The sequence below is a fragment of the Protopterus annectens genome, chromosome 4.part0 (assembly GCF_019279795.1).
Source record: "Protopterus annectens isolate FY-2018-M chromosome 4.part0, PAN1.0, whole genome shotgun sequence".
Taxonomy (NCBI): domain Eukaryota; kingdom Metazoa; phylum Chordata; order Ceratodontiformes; family Protopteridae; genus Protopterus; species Protopterus annectens.
In genome coordinates, this window is record NC_056733.1 from 835,309,133 (window position 1) to 835,332,286 (window position 23,154).

Sequence of the window (23,154 nt, forward strand, 5' to 3'; positions counted from 1 at the left end):
TGGCCGCTTTAGGCATTGTCATGAGACGTCATGCCTGGATTTGTTTCAACGTGCCCATTGATGACTCTTCCCTTTCTGGCCCTAAGGTTAGAGATGCATAGTCTTTCCGTCCTTCTCACTTCATGCAATTTGCTGTGGGCATTTTTCCAACCTTCAACTATCTTATTTCAGGAATCAGATGGGAGGAAAGATGTGGTTCAAACACTTCCAAGGACCTTTCTGTGACACTCGTGGTGAGAAATCCCCCCAGGGGAGAGGGGGAGCTCATCCGGAAGATGCCTGTATCGTGGTAGAGGAGAACTGCATAATAAAGGTGCCAGAGACTCTTTCTCTGGTCAGCCCTAACAGTTCCCCGATTGATTTCCTCTGGAAGCAGTTGGGGGACATTTTTCTCTGCACCAGTCAGCCTTGCAGTCAATAACCGATTTCTGGGTGCAGAGAATAGTGACCAGAGGATACCACATCCCCAACTTTCCACCCAGTTAGAGGGATGCAGCAGCGTTTAGAAGTTGGGAAAGCTGCTTGAAAAAAGTCATCCAATTAGTCCTACCAGACCAAATAGGATCTGTGTTGTACTCTAGGTTCTTTTAGTGCCAAAAAAGACTGAGGACTGGAGACCAGTTTTGGATCAAGGCATACTAAAAATTTATCAGACAAGAGAAATGTGCTCACTAGATCTTCAGGATGCATATTGCCACATAAAAATGGACAAACGCTTCAGAAGATACCAACTCTTCCGGCTGGGAGCCAATCACTATCCGTTCAGAGTACTGCCCTTTGGTCTCTCCACTGTCCCCAGAGTGTTCAAATTCATGGCAGTAGTGGTAGCTTACCTCAGGCTACAAGGATTCTGGGTGTTTCCATATTTAGATTGACACCTCACCGCCCCGACCCGGACTGAGTCCGTTAATTCGGGCAATCTCATACACTCAAGGCCTTGCTGTAGAGCTAGGAATTACGATCAGCCTGGGTAAGCCAAACCTACTACCAACTCGAACCTTGGAATTCATCGAAGCATTGTTCGACACTATCTTGCTGAGCTGCTCTACCTCCTCACAGGCTTCTAAAGATAAGAACCCAGATCCAGGTTCTCCTACCTCAGCAGTTCGTCCCAGAACACCTAGTTCTGCAACTGTTGGGTTTCATGGCAGTGACCATCTCTCTAGTGCCTCTGGCAAGGTTTACATATGAGACTCCATTGGCTCCTATCTTCCCAGTGGTCACTCCTATCCCATCCGGTGTCACAGCCAGTATGCATAACAAATCACTGCAAGAATGTTCTGTCTTGGTGGATGAAGTCAGAAGAGAACCTGTGGTGTCGACTGCCCCCCCAGCCCAGGGCCACAGTGACCACGGATGCTTCCCTGTTAGGGCGGGGGGGGGCATTTCCAACAGAAGACTGTCCAAGGCACTTGATCACCCATAGAGGCCAACTTGCACATAAATGTCCTGGAACTGAGGGCGGTCCTCTTAGCGTTGCAAGTGTTCCATATTTCCCCTCCCTTCCTAGACCATTGTAATACAATTGGACAACATGCCAGTTGTCTGGTACATCAACAAACAAGGTCATACCCTTTATGTTGGGAAGCCATGAGAGTATGGCATTGGGCGATAGCTTCCAACTGCTTTGTCATAGCAAAGCACATTCCTGTGAGTTCCAACCTAATTGCAGACAATTTGAGCAGGAACATCCTGATGCCTCACGAGTGGTCTCTCAATCTGGCAGTAGTGACTCAGATCTTCTGTTGCTGGGGCAAGCCTTGCTGTGATCTATTTGCACCCCCCCCCCCAACCACTAGTGCAGAAGCTTCTTTGCCCTAATTCTCCCTCTGGGAGAGTCACTGAGATGCTCTGACTCACAACTGCCCCCCGGGTCTATTGTATGCCTTTTGAGAAGCACAGTCATCCTCATTGCCCCCAAATTTGGTTCCCCTTCCTTTTGGCCTCATCTGGTTCATCACCCATGGACCTTGGACCTGTCCCTGGGACTTCTCACTCACCCGCAAGGACTGGTTCACCCCAGCCTGACAGCTTCAAGCTCACAGCTTGGTGTCTGCACTTCCAATGATTGCCAGGCAAACTGATTTATCTTCCCCTGTCTGTGAAGTCATCCTGGCTTCACACAAACCATCCACCAGGAAAATCTATTGCAACAAATGGACAAGGTTTTCTCTTTGGCCCAAAGAACAAAAGATTGATGCCTTCTCATTGCCTATTTACAAGATCTTAAGAGTACCTCACTGCCTTATTTACACACAAGAGCCTCAGCATCTACCATTGTGGTACACTTGGCTATTAACTTTCATAACGGGATTAACCACTCTTCAGTTGTGTCCCACCGACTCTGGAAGATGTTCATGAAAGGTGTCTTGCATATCTAACCGCCCTTTAAACCTCCAACAGAACCTTGGAATTTAACTCTAGTCCTACAAACCATGACTGGTTCACCCTTCGAGCCTACAAATTCGTGTGACATTAAATTCCTGTCCTGGAAGACCCTACTTTTAGTTACTCTCACTTAGTCAGGAGTGTGTCTGAATTGCAGGCCTTGAGTGTAAAAAAAAAAAAAAAAAAAAAAAAAACATACTTTATTTTCCACAAATAAAGGGTTTCACTCCATACTAATCCTTCTTTCCTACAGTCTTCTGTTAATCAGTCCATTGATTTACCTGACTTTTTTCCCCATTATTCTAACCAAGGGGAATATCTGCTACATACACAAGATGTGCATACACCACTTCATTTTTATTTGGACAGAACAAAATCATTCACAAAACCTGATCTGCTATTTGTTGCTTTTTCAGGTCCCAGACTGGGCAAAGCTATATCCAAAGTGACTGTCAAAATGGCTTAGGAATGCTATCACTTTCATCCATCGGCAAAACAAAGGACGCTTGCCTGTGAAAGTCAAGGCTCATTCCACTAGATCAATAGCAACTTCAGTGGCTTTTCACTTGAGTTTCCATGGACAATGTTTGTGCAGCAGCCACTTGGGCAAGACAGCATACATATATCCCTCCTTACAAATTGGATATGGCCTCCAGGGGAAGAGCATCCTTTGGCTCAATGGTGCTGAGGAATATCCTTTTATAGGGCCACTCAGGACACAAGTAGCTGGGGATTCTGTCCTAATCGTAAGGAATGAATATTTACAACATCAGATAAAGTTGTCTTACCATAATGTACCATCTGTGTTGCAGATCTTCATTCCTTCCTACTACCCACCCTCCTTCCCCCTACCTGAGCTCCTGGTGGACTGTGCGGTCCCAGTATACAAATTTGTCTACCTGTCCTTTTAACACCTGTGTGTGGGGCGGGCAAACTCTATCTGGAGAGACTGGAAGAGGGGCACTATGGGTAGGATTTAGCTCAAGCTTTTTGGCTGGCATGGGCTTGTGAATGGGCTGTGTCGGTTCAGAGGACTGAACCGAAGTCCTAATCGTAAGGAATGAAGATCTACAACACAGATGGAACATTATGGTAAGACGGAACAACTTTTTTTAAGTTTTGAAATGTATAAAATTTGTTGAAGTTGCCTTTGCACTAGAGGACAGGAATGTCCTGCACGCTAAAGGGAAAACCTTTTCCCATCTTGATGAGTAAGATTTTCTTGTGGAAGGTTTGCTTCCTGAAGAACCTATTGCAATTGTCCGGAAAACAGAGCTATGTCAAACCTGGAGCATCTGGAGGGTGAGAATGAGACCTTCAAGTGAAGGATGAAGAAAGTTGCCTTGGTACCAAGAGAATGGCTTTAATAAGAGAAAATTTGGTGAACTGCAGTGCCCCCCCCCCATGTGCTAGTAGTAACTCTGTGATTGGGTCAAAAGGAAAAGTGAAACGGTATATAAATCAATTAAAAATTCTTTAATCTGAGAATTCTATTTTTTACATTAATAAAGAATAAACTCTCACAACAAACTTATGAAATTGCTCAGTTGACAGTCCTTTTGTACACTTCATTTATTATTAGACTGTGAAATATACAGATGACAAACACTCCTAAGCACCTAATTGACCAATTAAAACAATTCCAGTTGCAAGCAATCAAGTAATCTGCCTTCGTGTTAGCAGAAGGGGTTTTAAAGGTACATTTTTATTCAAGCCAAATCCTTTGTCAGCCTGTAGAATTATGATTCAGTCTAAATTCCTGTTTTTCTACCCTGCTCTGAGTACTCCCTCCCCTGGGATTCACATTAAAATTATAAATGTATTAAGCAGAAAGGACACACATTTGAGTTTATGGTACTATGTACTTTTAATGTGAATCCTAGAGAAGGGAGTATTCAGAACAGGGTAGAAAGAGTAATTACACTAGAGCATAACTCTACAGGCTGACAAAGGATTTGGCTTAAATTAAAGTGTACCTTTAAATCCCCTTCTGCTAACACATAGACTTCATTGATAGCTTGCAACTGGAATTGTTTTAATTGGTCAGTTAGGTACTTAATTTATTATTCACAACTGTTAATTTGCTGGAACTTTTCATTTTTGACAAGCAGTGGAAATTTTTAATATAATCAGAGAAGAGGACTTTTTCCAATTTATTGCAGTCTGCTTTCTTGTGATTGCTGAAAGAGCCCACATTGTAAGAGATGGTGGGTTCTTCTATAATTGGGACATTTGTTATTAAAAGGGTATCTGTCTGAAGAGCTTTAAAATGTATATAGTCTCAGTATTGCTTTAGTTTTGCAAGCATAAAATGACACCAGTATAGATTTTGCATATCTTGAGCAAATAACCTCTGCTTTTAAATATTTTATGTGGCGTAAGAAAAATGTTATGCAAATACTTCTTTGCAAAAATCTTACAAGAGATTTTACATGTAGGCAGCCCTGCTGATTGTATTAAAATATTCAAGTTTCCATCTACTTTAATTTCTAAAGTGAGAATTAACTTAAGGCTTTAATTCTCCTTTACCTTACGTAGTATAAGAAGGTTTTAATTCTCCTTTACCTTATGTAGTATAAGAAGGTTTTAATTCTCCTTTACCTTGCGTAGTATAAGAAGGTTTTAATTCTCCTTTACCTTACGTAGTATAAGAAGATTTTAATTCTTTACCTTACGTAGTATAAGAAGGTTTTAATTCTCCTTTATCTTGCGTAGTATAAGAAGGTTTTAATTCTCCTTTACCTTGCATAGTAAGAGACAAGTACTTTAACTCTGGATGCTGCTCTTTATCAGTGTGTCAATGTTTTCAGTTTTTCTTCTAACGTCAGCTTGATGATATTGGCTAAGATCCAATCCATTTGATCTAAATCAAAACTACGTCTAATATTGTTAGCTGCTGAAATTGTTACTTCCAAACACTGTGACCAGTATACTAGGTTTTTTTAATGACATAATTTTATGATAAGTATTATATACTCTGTAATTTTTTTGAATTTGCTATGGGTAAAATGGAGAGAACTGATTTTAAAATCGGAGTTTTTATTAAATGAAATTGCCAAATGTTTTCATAATGTTAATGCATCTAGAAAGTTTGGTTTATAATGCATAACATCCTATTAAATGATTGTAACAAACCCCTATAAACTCTAGTGAAAATGTAGTAAGTTTAGTCAAAAGCTTATATACAAGAATTTATTAGTTTCCACAGTGCATCATAACAGGTACCCAGTCAAGGCCGTGTTTCTTTTAGTAAAGAAACTTGTAAGTAGGTATTTGTCAGTGAATTCAATACCCCTTCATTCCATGGTCTAATGTGATCATTAAAGTCAGTTCTGCAGTTAAGGTTTGTTATAACCCTTTTAATGCATTGTTTATTATGTTTTTGCCTTGTGCTAATAAGTTAATATTAAAATAGTTCTAATCAAATTCATTATAATATATCTTAAGTGGAGAAAACATTTTCTGTTTTGTTAAAGTAATAATCCCTTCAATAACCTTAATCTGTATCTAAATTGTGTAGACAACTAAATATCTAATATTTGAATTTACCAATCTTAACTAATGTTTTAAGTCATCGTCTAATAAATTTTGGTTAATAATTTGATTTCAGCTTTTTTATTTAATTTTAAAGATCATTGATAGTGTTCACTATGTTTTCTACTCTCAAAATAATCTTTGCAAGTAGTAACATTTTCGGAGTGTAAGAATTATAGATATTACATCACCCAGTATTTTCATTACTAATAATACTTACAAAAGGCTCTACAACTAATGGAAATAAAGCAGGGAAAGGGGATGACCATTTTCCTTTTGTTATCAAAAGAGTTTCCAATTAAGAGATGTGTGGCCCAATTTTAACCTAAACTTTAGAATTGGTAAATAAAATGTTAACTGGTGTAACCATACATTAAGTGCTGTAAAGAGATGTAAGCAAAGAAAATAATCAAAAACATTTTAATGGCCAAACTTAATTATTCATAGTTAGATCAGTGTTGTAGGCAAGATACTATGACCTTTCTAAATTGATTTCATTAGTTCCAGTATGGTAAAATTCAAGTGTATTAATCCTGCAACTTCAGAAGCAAAATGATTAATGATTTTAAGATGCAAATTGTGGAAACTGAGACAGGCTGTGCAAACCACACTTAACTCATCAAGCCTTGTGGGCTCTTCAGAAAACCAAGTTAAAAAAAAAAAACTACAAAAAGATGAGAAACCACCTTTTAAAAGTACTTTAACTGCTATAAGTAATTTTAATAAAATCCAGAGAAATGAAACGCACTTGGTCCATTATGTATAAATGTGCTCACATTATTAATCAATCAGCACAACTATATGCAACTAAATTGAACAAATGGCTGTCAGTGTTGATCATTCACCCTTCAGTCTGTCATTTTAAGTAAATTAAACTTCTGCATAAACTTGAACCAACTACCCCAGCAAAAGGTCACGTTAAACCAGATCATCTGCAAATTGCAACTGACATCAATGCTTATCCTTTTGCTGTACTTGTTAGTAGATTCATTTCAGAGCAGTATGTACCCGGTATGTGGAAACAGGTAACATGTTATGTCAGACCAATTACCATATTATCTGGCTTGTCTAAAATACTAGAAAGATGTTTGTAAGCAAATCTTAAATTACCTAATAAAAATGTTTCAGACTCGCATGGTTTTGCTGTTGCCAGTATGTTGAAACTGCTGTACTAACCTTCTTAAATAGAATGTCTACACATAAATCAATGTTTCTTCACCACTTCTTGTTTTTTTTTTATCTGTTTATAAAGCATTTAACACCGTATTGCACAACTAGTGAATTAGAACTCCAGATTACTTCATAAACTACCTCGCCTACATATCACAATCTGATGGCATCACACTTAATCCCCTTCAAGCAAGTCACGGTAGTTGTATTCCACAGATGTCTAAGCCTTTACAAATTAACATTAGTCAGTGACGTGCACATCATAACTGACAGTTACAGTTCAGTATTTTGATGACTCCACCCTAATGTGCACTGCAGGCAGTCTAGTTTAACTCCAAATGGTAACTCAAGAATCCTCTGTAAATTCGGAAGAAGGTCATTGGTCTTTATTCTAAATTATCAAAACAGTAAAACTAACTGCTCCAATCAGACTGCTTTAAAACACTCCAATTGAACAAGTCTGTCATATTAAATTGTTAGGAGTTGCAGTGGATCAGCATATTACAAATGCCAAAGCCAATGAAGACTGGATATGTTGAATAAATCCAAACTTTTATCTTACAGAAGAAGCCCAGCCAGAAATTGCACAGAACTTGTTCCCAATTCTGTTAGTCTTCAGTTTTAGTAAACTTTTGAAAATCTCTTGAAAATGCAACCAGTAAAACCCTTCACTGAAAGTCAGTTTAGAACAAAAGTCTGCTAATACAACACAAATTTAATTCTTGCTCGTATAAAGACAGCATATTTTGGAACTCTAGTCTCCGCTTGTAGATCTAGACTACTCACAAGATAGCTAAAAAATATCTGCCATTCACCTGGGTTTCCAAGTATGAATAAATACATGTGCCCACCTATTTCTTTCTTATTGTCTACACTTTCCCTCTATTCACTGGAATATGTTAACCTGGGCAGAGTGCTGATCAATAAATGACCCATTTCACTCTCAGCCCAGGGAAAGTACGGCAATAAAATTGACTTGCGTATTACAGAGAGTGTCTATATATAATGCATGTACAACAAGTTTATGCAACACTAAAGTAAGTAGAGTTAGACATCAGTATAAGACTGTATTTACATGATACATCCGATTGTGATGTTGAAATGAGGTTATACATTATGGCAAAATTATGCAATATTTACAAGGGTGTCATTTTAAGGCGAGCGAGATGTTAAGAACCAAAATGTTTAGTAGACAGTGCCATAAAATGTACTTTAGTAATGTATCCACTATCCAGGGGCATAATGGTGGCATTTAGCAAGTTTTAGAGGATGAGTTTTTAGTTGTGTGTAGAACACTTTTTGGTATGGTGACATTTATTTGAGATGAGATGGAATAGATTCCCAGTGTCTGGGGCTGAAAACAGAGGAGTAGTGATATATGCAGAGAAGCTTTGTTATGTGTAGTAGTAAGGGAGCCAAATGGTCACAATGCTTGAGGTTGTAGGATGGGGTTGTTGTATTAATTTAACTGTTAAGGGGAAGCTTTGGTCTGAGGTTGGTGACTGACATTTGTGCTAGTTTTAGTAATCATACACTAGCAGAACGTAAAAATAAGCTAATTTTAAAAGGTTTAATCAAGACACCTTTTTTGGAGGCTCTATCTGGGTCGAAGGTTTCACCCCCTCCAAAGACCAAAAAACATAAGAAAAATTGAATCACTCTGTTCCCGTATCTCCATCAGTTACGGAACCGAGTCGGCTCCATGCTTTGGTGCCCTTGGCGCAGACCTCTTCAGCACCAGGCTCTGCATCTTCTCCCTCGGTGCTGTCCATGATATTCACCCCTATTTCGGTTCCAACCTTGCCACCACTGACTTTGGTGCCATCCTTGGTTCCTTCATTGGCTGCTATGACCGTACCTGCCTCTGTACCATCCCCGGCCACAGTGCCGACAGTTTCTTCGGCTCCTAAACTCGAATATCTGCCAAGGACAAGATACTCTTCAACTTATGACCCTTTTTTGGGACAGAGGTTTAGCCCCTTTCTAGAAAGACCTGACTCTCCTTCAGCAGCTTTTTCTGAATTGGATCTAGTGTGGGTTGTGGGCCAGCTTCTGGCAGCTAGGGGATTGCCCATTCCAGCTAGACCTTCCATCCCTCTTGGCTCGGACACTTTTACTACATCTTCCCCTGTTTATCCTCCTCCGATCTACCCAGATCCCAGAGATCTCTGTACTGATGTCCACTCTGGTGCATACTGTCTCTGCTCTGACAGTGGTTTTGCCCCCCCCCCTGTTGGCACCGACCACCCTTGCTGCATTGGCTCAGGTGGAACCGATGCTCTCTCAGAGCAGTGCCTATTTTCTCACTGGTGTCATCTATGTCCACGGCGCTGATGACTTCCAGTCCTGTCTGAGTTCCTCACCTGGAGGTGGGCTTCTCAGGGTGGGTTGTGACCTCGGTTCCAAGGTTGTCCTTCCCGGTTCTGGGCTCCCATTCCTCCTCGGGCAGGCCTGCTGTCCAGGTGATGGAGAGGGTCCTTGACTCCACAGGCAGCAGTCAGCACCAATGACAGTATCAGAACATCCACCACCAGCATGCACCTCTCCCAATCCTCTATTACGGACCCCGGCCACGGGAGTCGCAAGACCCCCCCCCCTTTGAAGGGAACCCCTTTTCCGGAGTTATCCTCAGAAGATTCCACTGGGGAGCCATCCCGGAAGAAATGGTGCAAGAGGAAGCACATTGATTCCCCGAAGGAATCTATCACTGAAGACACTGATTCTGATGAGGGGGGAAGGGTCCTCATGGTCTGCTCCAGACTATGTCTCATTCTGAGATATTCTCGAAATCCTCAAGCAGCGGGGAGACTAAATCCTCTAACCCTTTGTCTGAGGAATCTGTGTTTTTGCAGGTCTTCCATGCCCAGCAATCTACTTCCTGGGTGACCCCACTGGCAGATGACCTTGTTAAGCTTATTGTGCAGCGTGCCTGGAAGGCCCCGGACAATGTAAAACCTATCCCCCGGAGGCCAGACAAAATTTTATCTACACCTGAAGACCAGCCCCACTGGCCCAAATGGTTGATTCTATGGTCGTGGCAGCGGCCACCGAGGGAACTGGCAGAAGATAGTTCCACTGTCCATCCTCTAAACAGGGAGTCCTGGACCATGGACAGACTAGGGAACCGGACCTATGCTTCAGCGACCTTCGCCATTTGGTCGCTGAATTATTTGGCACACTTTACTCGCCTCCAAAGAGACCTAATTTCTGAAATGTCTTCCTCTTTGGTGGGGGTACTGCCTGATGATGCATGACACTGTCGCCTCGCAGCTAGTTACCCTTGAATCCACCTCCAACTCCTCGATGCGTTTGATATCTCACACCACTGAGAGGGCAGCTCGAGCTGCCACATCAGGTATTGTCATGAGACGTAATGCTTGGATGCAGTTGTGTGACTTTGCAGACCCCTATTATCTTCCTTCGTCACTGTACCCGTCGATGAATCTGCATTTTTTGGACCCAAAGTACGAGACACACTTGCACATAGTGAGAAAGACGGAAAGACCTTGTCTGCTGTGGGCATACGCTTTTCCAACCCCTAGAGGTCCCTACTCCAGGAACCAGAAGGGAGGAAAAATATGGTTCAAGAAATCCCAAGGATCTTTTCGTGACACTTGTGGTGAACAATCCCCCTGGGGCAGAGAGGGCAACTCATATGGAAGATGCCCCTTTTGGGGTAGGGGGGCTCCGTGTAACCATGACGCTAGAGATTTTTTCTGGTAGACCCTACCAGTGCTCCTGAGCAGCGGCCTGATTGCTTTCCTCTGGAAGCAGTCTGGGGTCATTTTTCTCTGCACCTACCACCCTGACATCTTATTACTACCGATGTTTGGGTGCAGAGAATAATATCTAGAAGCTATGAAATACCATTAGATTTTATTTCCCAGACCCATCAAATGAATCCCCGATGTACCACCTAATCGGAGGGAATTAGCAGCCATAGAAATAGAAAAGCTGCTAAGAAAGAGAGCCCTCCAACCAGTCCCACCAGACCAGACAGGATCTGGGTTTTACTCCAGGTTCTTTTTAGTGCCAAAAAAGACAGGGGACTGGAAACCCTTCCTGGATCACAGCCTATTGAGCAAATTTATCAAACTTCAAAAATTCCGTATGGTCATGGTACAGTCCATTCTTCCCTTCTTGGGGAGGGCAACTGGATGTGCTCTATAGACCTCCAGGATGCGTACTACCAGATAAAGATGGATCACCGCTCCCAGAGGTTTCTCCGCTTCATGCTGGGAGCTAATCACTACCAGTTCAGGGCACTGCCATTCGATCTCTCGACAGCCCCCCCGAGTGTTCGCCAAATGTATGGCAGTTGTGGTAGCTCATCTTCGACTGCAAGGATTCCAGGTGTTTCCTTATCTAGACGATTGGCAACTTACTGCTCCAACCAGGAATCTCCTAGTCCGCAGCCTCTCTTGCACACAAGGTCTCACTCTCCACTTGGGGATTACAATCAACCAGGACAAATCTCAAATGTCCTCAACGAAGACACTGGAATTTATTGGAGTGGTCTTCGAAACAACATCCTGTCAAACTTCTCTCCCCCCCTCACAGGCTTTCGAAAATAAGACCCCAAATCCAAGACCATCTTCTTCAGACCTATGTACCAGCACATCTTGTACTGCAACTCTTAGGCTCCATGGCGGCTACCATTACGTTAGTACCACTGGCGAGGCTGCACATGAGAATCCTGCAGCTAGACTAATTCTAAGAGCAATCACAGTTCTAAATAAACTTGCATACAGAGCAAAGGCAGAGCACTGGTGAGTGGATGTTCTTCAGACAAAATCCAAAATGCTCTGTTTCAGATCTCCTCTTTAAATTTGTATTATATTACTGCTGACTCATTTTAGTCTGTTTCCCAAGCTAACAGAAACTCTGAGGTTGACATGTCTTTGATCTTGCCAGGAAGCCACAGCATACTCTAAATCAGTTTAACCTAATATTGTTTTTCCATTTTCAGAGAGGGTGCAATCTTGTGGAAATGATAAGTAAAATGTGGGGTGGGGGTGGGGGGGTCCTCTCCTCTTGCAAAAAAAAAAAATCATTTTAAGTTTAAAATTCATTTAGAACAATGACAGTTTAGCACTACAGGGATAATTCACTAGAACTGGAGATTTAAATATTAGCGTGGCACTGGTTTTCAAATGAAACCCATAGTCTTCCACACAGCAACTTTTTCATTTCTGCTATTTTATCTGTATGTTGAATTAGTACTTTGACTGTAATGAATATGACTGGACTGCAAAACCCAGATATTTTCAATGGAGACGGAGCTTTTAAGGAATGTGTGCTAAGGGAGGGGCAAGTTAAGAAGAAACTTCTGTGCAAAGTGTAAACCTGTTGAATGGTTTGTTTTGGGAAGTTATTTAGATTTTATTTGGTATGTTGACTTGTGTGTTGTCTTCTCTCTGATACTAATATTGTTGGAAAGGCAATTCTGCCTTCATAGTTTTATGTTAGGGATTACATCCATGTAAGCTGATCAAGTCTGTATCTTTTACTGTTGGTAGAATTAATTATGTCATAATTTATTTCAGTCATCATTTAGGTGGTGCTTTTGTGGATGCCTCATAGGCATCTGATTTAGTGGCCAGTTGATCATGCATATGTCTTGTCATGCACACTATATGTAGTCTTTCCTGATCTGTTTGAGGATGGGAGAATGTAATGGTAAACTTCCCACTGCCTTCTTTTTTTTCCTGTATTTTTCCCCCCTATGCCTGTTGACCATCAAGCTGCCCAAGGGAGAGCGTCATCCAGATAGCAATGAGGTTGCTTTGTACTCTAGCATTTTCATTGTATGGCCTTAGCCTGATGCTGGTGGCACTTGCCTCCCTTTCTAGGGCAACCTGTGTCCTTCTGCCCAAGCATGTGTCCCTCCCCACATGTACCAACATGACTTTTTTTTTTTTTCCCCCCTGCCATTGCTACCTGCTTTGTGTTGAGACTCCCCTGTCCTGCAAAGTCTTTGTCATCAGAGTGGTTATGCAGACTGGGTGAGAAATGCCAGTATTCTTTCCCAGGATGAGTACACTCTCCCTCCCTGCCTGTCAGGTGGCTGTAATGCCATCGGTGAGATGGCTCCTGATGTTGGGAGCTTGTATCTTTCTGCATTTACTTGTGTACACAAGTGCACATCTAACCACCTTCACAGGATTTGTGGTGCTTTTGTGCTTAGTGTGTTGGTGTCATTAATACAGTAGGCACTAGTGTGTGTTGTTTTTGTGCAGGGCACTTTAAAAATTCTGGTTAGGTTAAACACCATATTGAAGGAGTGATTGAAGAATTCGACAAATTCTGTAGGATAAAGCTAATGCGCTCCCAGTTTTTATTCTTTTATGTACTGTACACGTTTGGCTTAAAAAAAATTTTGTCACAGATCGAGCACTTGCCTTTTGCTCCATGGCATATGGTTCATCTAGCACCATGATGTATTTTACTTGCATTTCTTATTTTTCCCTCTGTTGCCGTTCACAGATGTTCAGATCTTTGCGACTAGTGACTTCAAAAGTAGGGTTAGAATGGAGATGTGCCCATAAGATTTAATGGACACACCTCAGTACAGTTCTTTCCTTTAAAATCTGCAAATGCATCTCATGGCATTTCCGGATGTCACTGGGGGTTCGGAACTTTTTTGGGTGGGGGGTCTTAAGTCTAGGAGAACACTTTGTAGTACTTAAAGACGCTATATGCTGTGTTGCATATTTAACCTCTGCTAAAGCATTAGTGCTTCATCAGCAAACTGCTCTGTCTTAGAAGCTTAAATTGCAATGTACTGCTCTGTCTTAGAAGCTTAAATTGCAATGTACGCCTTTCTAACAAAATTATGATGTGAGCAGAAATGGGAGTCATCGGCTCGCATTTTATTTTATGGGTACTTTTCTCACCTTTACTAGATCATGACAGTTACTATATGTAATCGTTTTGTACAAATCTTTTTAAACCGTTCCTGCCTTCCCTTTAGGTTGTTATAGTTTTAATTCATGTCAACAAATGTGTGCTTATATACTGTTATCTGTCTCGCAATGTAGTTCTCATTTGTATTGTACTGTTTTGTATTTTTTTATGTGGAGCTTTCTCCCCAGGCCTCCACTGAAAATGGGCTATCAATCCAGTTGGACTGTCCCGGTAAACAAATTTAAAATAAAGTAAACTTCAGGACCCTGCTGATCTTTTTACTGTGGAAGTCTGTGCTATAGGTCAGAATTTGTCTGCATTTCCTCTACTAGTTGTCACAATTGGTAGTCCGGTAGGTGTGCTGCATTTTGGACTTTCTCTTAGGCTTATTGGTGATTGCTAGACTAATGACCCCAGGGAGCCTTTTTAAGCCTAGCCATGATTCTGAAGATGAGAATTGGACCTTATACCTTGTGTCCATGTGGTAAATACCTTAACCATCCTGGAGTGCTGGGATTCTGAGAGAAAAGCTCCACTTTAAAAACTCTCAAGAATTTGTGTTTTAAGACAGTAAATCACTTTGTGCTGCTTCTAAAATTTTAATATATTTTTCTACAAAATGGCTGTTGTGGGGCCTGCCATATTAACATGCACTTGCTTTACTGCTTTCATGTTTCCTTCCCAGAATCTACTTCAAGTTCCCTTTATACGAGTCATGCTGGAAATAAGGAAGTGATCTTCTCTTCCCATCCCACTGGCATACAGTGGAAGTTGTGTGAATCACCACTGTCTTCACACCTTCTGTAGCAGGAAGGCTTGCATTTTTTCCACAATGACCATATGTGCATTTTTTGGAGCTTGTTTTAAGGTTTTCACAGTAGTTACACAGATCCAGCCAAAGAAAGTAGCTAAATTGCTGTTTTTTCTGTTTATATTCCTACAAGCATTGTCAAGCCCTCTTCCCCCACTCTTTGTGAGGTGGTATAGCCATCTGTGCATTCCAAGAACTGTTACCCATCACTTCAAAGAACCGGTTCTGCTGTTAATCGCTGGTTGTGTGTGTGTGTTCTCCTGAATGTTGGAAAAATGTGCTTGCTCTTTTTGCTGAAGTATTCTATAAACACAGTACAAAAATGGATAGGACCTTCTGTTCTTGAGATTGTATTTATGAGATTTTGATATTTAAAATTAAATATAGCATTACAGTTTTCTGCTATACTTGTCTGGAGAAAAAACAGAAAATATTTTTTCTTGTATACCAAACTGCCATGTTTAATTTTTTTTCCGTACAGGATAGGATTTTCCCAAATTAGGACTGCCTTGCAGAAAGAGGGAGAAATGGTAACCCTAGCAATCGTATTCAGGGATACTGTTTTTCTTTGACTGCATCAAGAATAGTGAAAAGAGTTTCACAACACTCGAGCATTTTAAGCAGCTGCTGCCATCATCAAGACCAACTGCCCCTATAAAATTGTGAGCAGTGCTTGACAGGAAAAACTACAAATTTGTGTATGGCAGGTGGAAACAAATTTCTTTGCCAAAGCACATGAGAAATTGAGCTTTAAAATAAGGTGGGTAGGCTTTCCTTTCCTTTGATTCAGAGGTGAGGAAATGAAAGTTTTCTGGCAGGTTTCTGGTAACTAAACCATATTGCAGGGAGGAAAAAAAAACACAGTTGAGTTGGACTTTAAGGGAGATTGGACTTTGCCCTTTGACTGTTTGGGCTTTCCTCTGAGGTAGAATACACTGCAGACTAGTTGTGAAGCAGTGCAAAGCAACAGCAGTTGGCATTGGGTGAGGGGAGGCCTAGTACCCAAAAAACAAATGGTATACACATGATGTTAAATTTGCAGTTACTTCCTTTAGTTGAGAGTTTTTACGGTAGTATATTCTGTGGAAGCCTTTAGTTTTGCTATTGACTTTGATATTTTAAACAACCTTTGCCTTTGTTATGGCAGTAACTTTGCTTTTCCTGCATTTTTATAGACTGTAAACTGCGTGTGTGTCACTGAGGTGGTAGCCTTTGCAGATATTCAAAAATAAATTCCATTTTGTGAAAAATCAGCTAGGGGCACATATACAAGCCCCTTTAATGTGAAGATGGAAGTGAGAGAGCATATGGTGATAAGTGGCTGCAACAGTGGGGCAGAATATTTATTTTTCATTAACTGTTATGACATCCTAACAGACTCGAATATTTTAGGCTCAACTCCTAGGTAGGAGGGCACCGAGAAGACTTCATGCCTTGTGACTTGAAGTAAAGCTTATGGCTGTGCTTCTAAAGGATACGTCAGTGATAGTATTGTGTTGTCCTGTCTGCAGAAGCTTGACTTTTCCGGAGTGGAGGGATCATCAGCAGTGAAGCAAACTGAAGTACTTTAGATGGTTCCCTGTTGAAATGTAGTGCCAACACTCTGGGGCATAAAAAGGCTAAGTCCCGAAGAACAAATGTCGAACATCAATCTTCTCCTTTTAAACTTCTGTGATTGCAGGGATTGAGCCCCCTGCCTGAGCTTATAACTCTGAAATCACCATACCTTGGAGAAAATAGAATATCCCAAGAAAAAGCCTCCCCCACTTTCCTGACAAAACTGTAAGCCTAAGTACAGGCTTTATTTCAACAGAATGGAGAACTGCCATTGTCATCTCCTTGTACAAAGGTGGTACCATTACTGACCCCCTGGAAACTATCACCCTATTAGCTTGACAAGTCTGATCTGTAAAGCCATGGAGCGTATTATTATGAATCTCATAAAGGACATAGGCAATCTCTAAGCACTTGACCGCACTCATTTCAGATTCGTCAAGGGTAGATCTTGCATGTGGAACTTTGACTTCTTTGAGACTGTCACCAAGGCCCTGGATGAGGGAAAGTCGGTACATACTGCTTACCTTACCTTGACTTGGCCAAGGCCTTGTGACACACTCTCCCACTCGGGTATAATCGGATAGCTAACACAGCTGAGTGTAAATCCCTATCTCTTCAGGTGAGTGGCCAACCAGCTCAACGATAGGGCCCATAAGATCAAAAATAGGTGCTTCCACATTCAGCAGCAGGCCTGTCACTGGAGGTGTTCTTTAGAGCTCTGTTCTGGGACCTCTGCTGTTTGGCATCTACTTCTCAGAGGTCCAGGCAAAGAGAGAGGGCCTGTGGCTGACCAAGTTTGTGGTTGACTGTACGTTGGGTGCTGTCATTGACTCCCCAAATGATATTAACCTACTGCAAGAGGGTCTCACAGCAGCAAATGACTGGTGCCAAAGTCATGGCCTTAAGTTAAACGCAAAAAAGTGTATTATCATACCATTCGGCAAAAACATGGCCCCTACTGATTACTACATCAATGGCAATCCCAATTTTTATTTTGGGGGGGCTGTTTCTCGATGTAAAGGTGTAGAGGGGCTCTCAATCACCAAAATATTTTGGTGATGGCAAATTGGCATCCTTCTTAATGCAATAATTTTTACCAAAGTTCAAGGTGGTTGATAAAGTGTGACTGACCTCAAGTACTATAGCATACCAGTCCTGTCTGTCAGACCAATACTGTCTGTTAATAATTGCTTCTTTAAAGATCACGTTTAAGGTTGTGAAATTGAATATTTTACATTTGCACATGCAGACACTCATGTCTTTCGAATGCGGTTGGGTAGCGTTCGAAAGACATTCGTGTGTAAATGGGCATGCCTTCGTTGAAGGTTGGGCGTCGAGCTGGCACCTCAGCATTTCATAAAAAATCTACTGCCAATCATCAGTGGACTGGAGTTCTGCTGTGGCGACCCCTTACCGGGAAAAAGCCAAAAGACAAACAACAACACATGCAAACACTGTGTGCGCATAAAAACCTTTTTTTTTTTTTTGCCATTTTCTGAAAAAGTTTTAATTTTAAAAACTGATGCTAAACACTGAAGTCTGTTTCCCCAGCTGTGTTTGTGGCATTAATATTAATGTTCTGACAGGAGTCATTTTTGTCCCTTTGGGTTTCAGCTCACCTTTTTTTGTAACTATTTCCTAGATTTCATTACTTCACCACCAGCTTTCCTTGTGTGCCTCTTTTTGGTACCTGACTCAACTGTATGTTTGTCCTATTGTCTTTACACATGCTACTTTGAGATGCTGCCATTCCTCTCTGGCTGTACCTGTTTCCTTTTTCCACTTGAGGTGCTGGAGCCCTGAGTATTTCCTAGACTGGAGTAAAAGCACAGCAATTCAACTTCAGGTTTTGAGCATTGTCTCTGACCTTAAGAGCATTCTTCGATTACTGCTTGCACCAGATTGTGGGTACTAATGGTTTATGCTGGAGGCAGACCATTTCACTGAGTATGACTGTGTTGCATTGTCTGTAATTTATTAATTAATCAAGTGCCATCTGGTGGCTTTCATGGATAATTTTTTACAGGTGGCAATGTAAATTATTCCTTTTGTGTCACATCATTATAGGTGTTTAGAGAGAGCTGTGTTGTGTCTTTCAATAAAAAAAAACTGTCCCACAGGTTAAATATGTGCAAATACTGCATCTACCACATTTGTCAAAAATATATTCTAGGTCAGATATTGTGGAAAAGTTTTCCTTCCCTCATGAAGTTGTTTTGGTACTACTAATTCCATCAGGGTGAGTATATTTCTGAAATCATTCTGTTTAAACTTGTGACTATCCACTAACATTTCTTCAAACCACCAGTTTAATCCCATGTCATGTGCAATGCAATAGGTCTGTGACATCCATTGTGCCAAAAAGCAAAGCCAGCCATTTTGAGGGTTATTTTCTCAAAAATCAGTTTCCTCAAAAAATCCCAGGAGTCCTTATTCATGCCTTTCAAGCCTTCCAAACAATTTTGGTCTACTTGATACAGTGGGCCTTAAAGGTGGATCTAGACCGTCTTTATGTACTTTAGGTATACCGAAGATACAAGGTATCTTAGGTTTCTCCACACAGAGATACTTGTATGTGTCACTGTCAATAGATCCTTCCATTAACATACTATATAGTGTAGTTTGAATTTTTCTGTGGGCTATATTAATTTCTGATGAAAAAACCCTGAGTATTTGTTTCATCACTCTCAAACTGTGAGAGTTCTAATTTCTTTTCAACCTTCAGCTCAAAGTTTCTAAGTTGGGGATGTATTTACATTGCAAGTTAAATTACAATGTACATATTTTTAACCATAATTTTAAAAGATTTTTTTAACCATATATCTAATTAAAAATTCACATATTTTTGATATTTCATAAGATTGTCATGATATACAGATTTATATAACCAGGAATTGTTCATGTTTATGTTCAACCTTTACAACACTGTACTTTTAAAACAAGATTCATTAAGCAATTAACCTGACTGCTGACATTGATTGGTTGCTTTGAATTTGCAATGTGTAGGGAGAATATATAGCAGAACTGTTTTAATTGTGTTTGTTATGTTGTTCTCTTGGAATTGGATTTATTTGGGCTCGGTGGCTGTGGTTTTTGTTTATTAGTTGTCTCGTATTTGTCCCTGCTGGCCCCATACCTTACTAGAAGGAAGTCTACCTGAGTTGCATGCTGACAACTCATGTGTATGATGATCTGACTGTGTCTTGGTGAACCATGTGTTGGCCACTGTTAAGCCATTTGCCTGACAAACACACATGGACTCGGGAAGTGCTCATAGCCTGTCCTGCCCATCGTGATGTGAATATTTAGGTGTTTATTGTATTGATCACTGCTGCAGTAACCTTAGCTTTATGGGTTATATCCTGCCAAGGCTATAACAGTGGGCCAACTTCCAAAGCTTCAGGGCACCTGCCATGCACCCAAACTGTCAGTTAGTTCAAGCTAAACTGACTAAAAAGTTTGGATGCAGAGTCCTTCAGAGCTTTCTTGTCGTTGAAGAGAGCTCTCCTCTGTGGACTTTCAAGGATTGACTCTCTGCTTGTGCTGCTCCACTGCCAGGCAGATAAGTTCCCTTTGGGGAAAACCTCCACATTTATTTAAAAAAAAAAAAAAAGATTTTATTTTACTTTCCTATTTAGGAAAGTTATTTGTAAGCTATGATTCAGGGGTCTACCACCCCAAGAAGAGTAGGAAATGGGTTGAGTTGAAGAATGGCACTGCCTAAAAAACGTATGTATTTGGACTACAGAAAAGATATATGAGTGAGCCAGGTATGGAAGTAAGGTACATAAGGAAAGCTGGTGGTGGAATGCAGAAGTCCAGGAAGTCATCAAAAGAAAGGAGTGCAGGAAGAAATGGGGGATAGTAAAGACTGACCAGGCTAGGAAGGACTACTGGTTGGCTAACAAAAAAGTTAAGAAAGAAGGTGCATTAGCAAAGAGTAGGGCATTGGAGGCACTGTACCATCTTCTGGAAAGTGACTCAGTAAGGGACACAAACTATATCAGGTTGCAAGAAAGAAGAAGAAGATAGTCAGACACCCTACATAAGAGATGCCAACAATAACCTGCTCACCGATCCAGAGGATATCAAAGGCAGATGGAAGGAGCATTTCCAGCAGCTTCTGAATGAAGAAAACCCCAGAGAAGCTGTACTGCCCCAGAAACCGCCTATGATGAGAGAAGAGGAGCCCACCCCAGAAGAAGTAAGAACAGCACTAAGGAAGCTGAAGTCCGGGAAAGCAGCAGACTCAGATGAGGTTACAGCAGACATGATAAAAGATGCTAGATGAGATTGGGGAGAAATGGCTCCTGAGGGTACTAATAGCAGTGTGGAGAGAGAGGCGTATCCCAGATGACTGGAGAATAAGCATACTTGTACCAGTGTAAAAGAACAGAGGGGGCATCCACAACTGTGGGTAGTACAAAGGCATCAAACTCCTATCATATTGCATGAAAGTTCTGGACAGGGTGATTTTGATAAACGGATATGCAGAGTAGTAGAATGTAATATGGGAGATTAGCAGTTTGGATTCAGATCAGGATGCAGCACGATTGACTCTGTTTGCACTGAGACAGATACTTGAGAAGACGCTAGAGATGAGGATAGAGTCCAACTGGGCATTCCTAGACTTGGAGAAAGCATATGACAAGGTCCCAAGAAAGCTGATGTACTGTGATGGTTTGAAGTCCCGGAAACAATGGTAGAATTAGTGTAGGCAATGTACAATGACCCAATGACTCAAGTACGAACAGTGTTCAGCCCTCACAGAGGGGTTCCCAGTGGGGGGAGTGGGTGTACATCAGGGTTTAGCTCTGAGCCCACTGCTGTTCATACTGGTGATGACTATATTAGTAAACAGGTTGGAGGGGACGGATCAACAAAGCTGCTGTATGCAGACGATGTGGCAGTACATGCAGACTCTGAGCTAGAACTTCAGCAAAGGATAGGCGAATGGACTGCAAATCTGAAGGCACATGGGATGAAACTAAGCACAGACAAGATGGTGGTAATGGCAGCAAATATGGGAAATCCCAGAAGAAGCTGAGAATAGAGATAAAAGGGAAGATATAGTGGAACGGGCAAAAAGCTTCAAGTATCTGGGAGGGGTAGATGAGGAGAAGGGTAGTCTGAGTGAAGAGGTCAAAGCTAGAATCAGAGGGGCTGCAGCCAACTGGCATGGTGTATCAGGTGTAGTCTATAACAGAAGAATGCTAAAGAAGCTGAAAAGTAAGGTGTACAAGACAGTGGTGTGACCAGTACTCCTGTATGGTACAGAAACCTGGGCAGTAAAGGCAGAACAGTTGAAGCTTGAGGTGATGGAAATGAAGTGCCTGAGAAAGGTGGTAGGATGCACACTGGGACAGACAAAGAAATGAGGACATAAGAGCAGAAGCCAAAGTAGCTCCAATTGCTGAAAAGATCAAAGAGAACAGATTATGGTGGTTTGGGCACGTGTATAAAAGCAGAAGACGGTCTGGTGAGGAAGATTTGGGACAGACGGGAAGAAGGTAAGAGAAAGCAAGGACATCCAGCAAAGAGGTTTGTGGAGTGTGTGAAAGAAGATCTGCGACAATCAGGCATAAGTGTTGAAGAAGGCAGGAGTGTGGCACTGAATCGAGAGAGTTGGTGACAGTTAACACGATACCCCGACCCCATGTAATAGGCTAGAAGCTGGTGTTTTAATGGACCATCATGAGAATTTTTAAAATGGGAGCTCATTTTTTTTCCTGTCAGTTTAAAAGTTTAAAGTAATTGCAAATGTATTACTCTGTGGAGAAATTGTTTTACTTTTGAGGACAATTACTCTGTGGAGAAATTGTTTTACTTTTGAGAATAACAGTGTTTTTAAAGTCTTTTACTGTGTTTTTATTTGGAAAATTAATTACTTTAAATTTTTATTGCCCCTTGCTGCTTGTTGTCCGTAGGAAACGGGCATGGATTTTGGCTTGACTGTGGAACAAGTTAACTGTCTTCGTGGTTCGTCCTCCTTCCAGCCACAAAAGAAAAAGTTACAAAAACAGCCTTTACCACCATAGCAGGCTAGCAATTTGCCTCAGCTGTAGGTAGGCGACTCTGCTGTGACCATAGCTTATCAGACCACTCCTCTTTTATTCTGGATCCCTGTGGTGTAGCACCTGCAACTACTATGAACCAGTACTTAGCCACGTCCTCTCTGGTTGTTGGTATCCCCTCAGTGGGCAAGGAAGAGCCACTTTGTTGGTCCTGGGAGAAGGAACAGGGAAGACTTCCCTGTTTGTGAGAATGTTGTGCATATTCCGAGAGAAGCTGCTGCTGCTATCATTAATAACACTGTTGTCCATTTTCCTGTCGAAAAGAAATGGAAAAATAACTCTATCTTCTACTCCTCAAATTTTCTTAGACAACAGTAGTTTACTGTCTTGCTGAGGGTTTAATTCAGGCTATTCATCCTCCTTATTAAGTGGTTTCTGGTAAAAGAGAGAGACTACTTTTTATAGGTTACTAGGTAAGTACTAGGCTAGCTGCAGTTTGAGTCTGGACAAGAAGATGAAGGGACGCATACAAGTTTTCTTATCTGACTCCGACTTGGAAGGGAGTTCACTTTCTTCTCCCTTTGGGGGTTTATCTTTCTATAAGACTGTTTCGGAATGTGCCAGTGTTTTAAGTGAAAGAACATTGAGGTTTTTCAGTCCCTCAGAAAATACTATGAGCTGGTACATAAGGAATTTCCAGAACCTTCACAGTTTTCTCCATTTCTGCCAGCTCTGGAGAATGTGCGTGTAACTGTATAGCCAGCCTTTCTGCCA

General features: G+C 41.3%; 1 protein-coding gene across 2 annotated transcripts in view; it reads left to right on the plus strand.

Annotated features, from left to right (window-relative positions):
• SEPTIN2 (septin 2) overlaps nt 1-23,154 on the plus strand; it is a 1,307,428-nt gene that overhangs the window by 12,901 nt on the left and 1,271,373 nt on the right. The gene's annotated exons all lie outside the window — the stretch shown is intronic.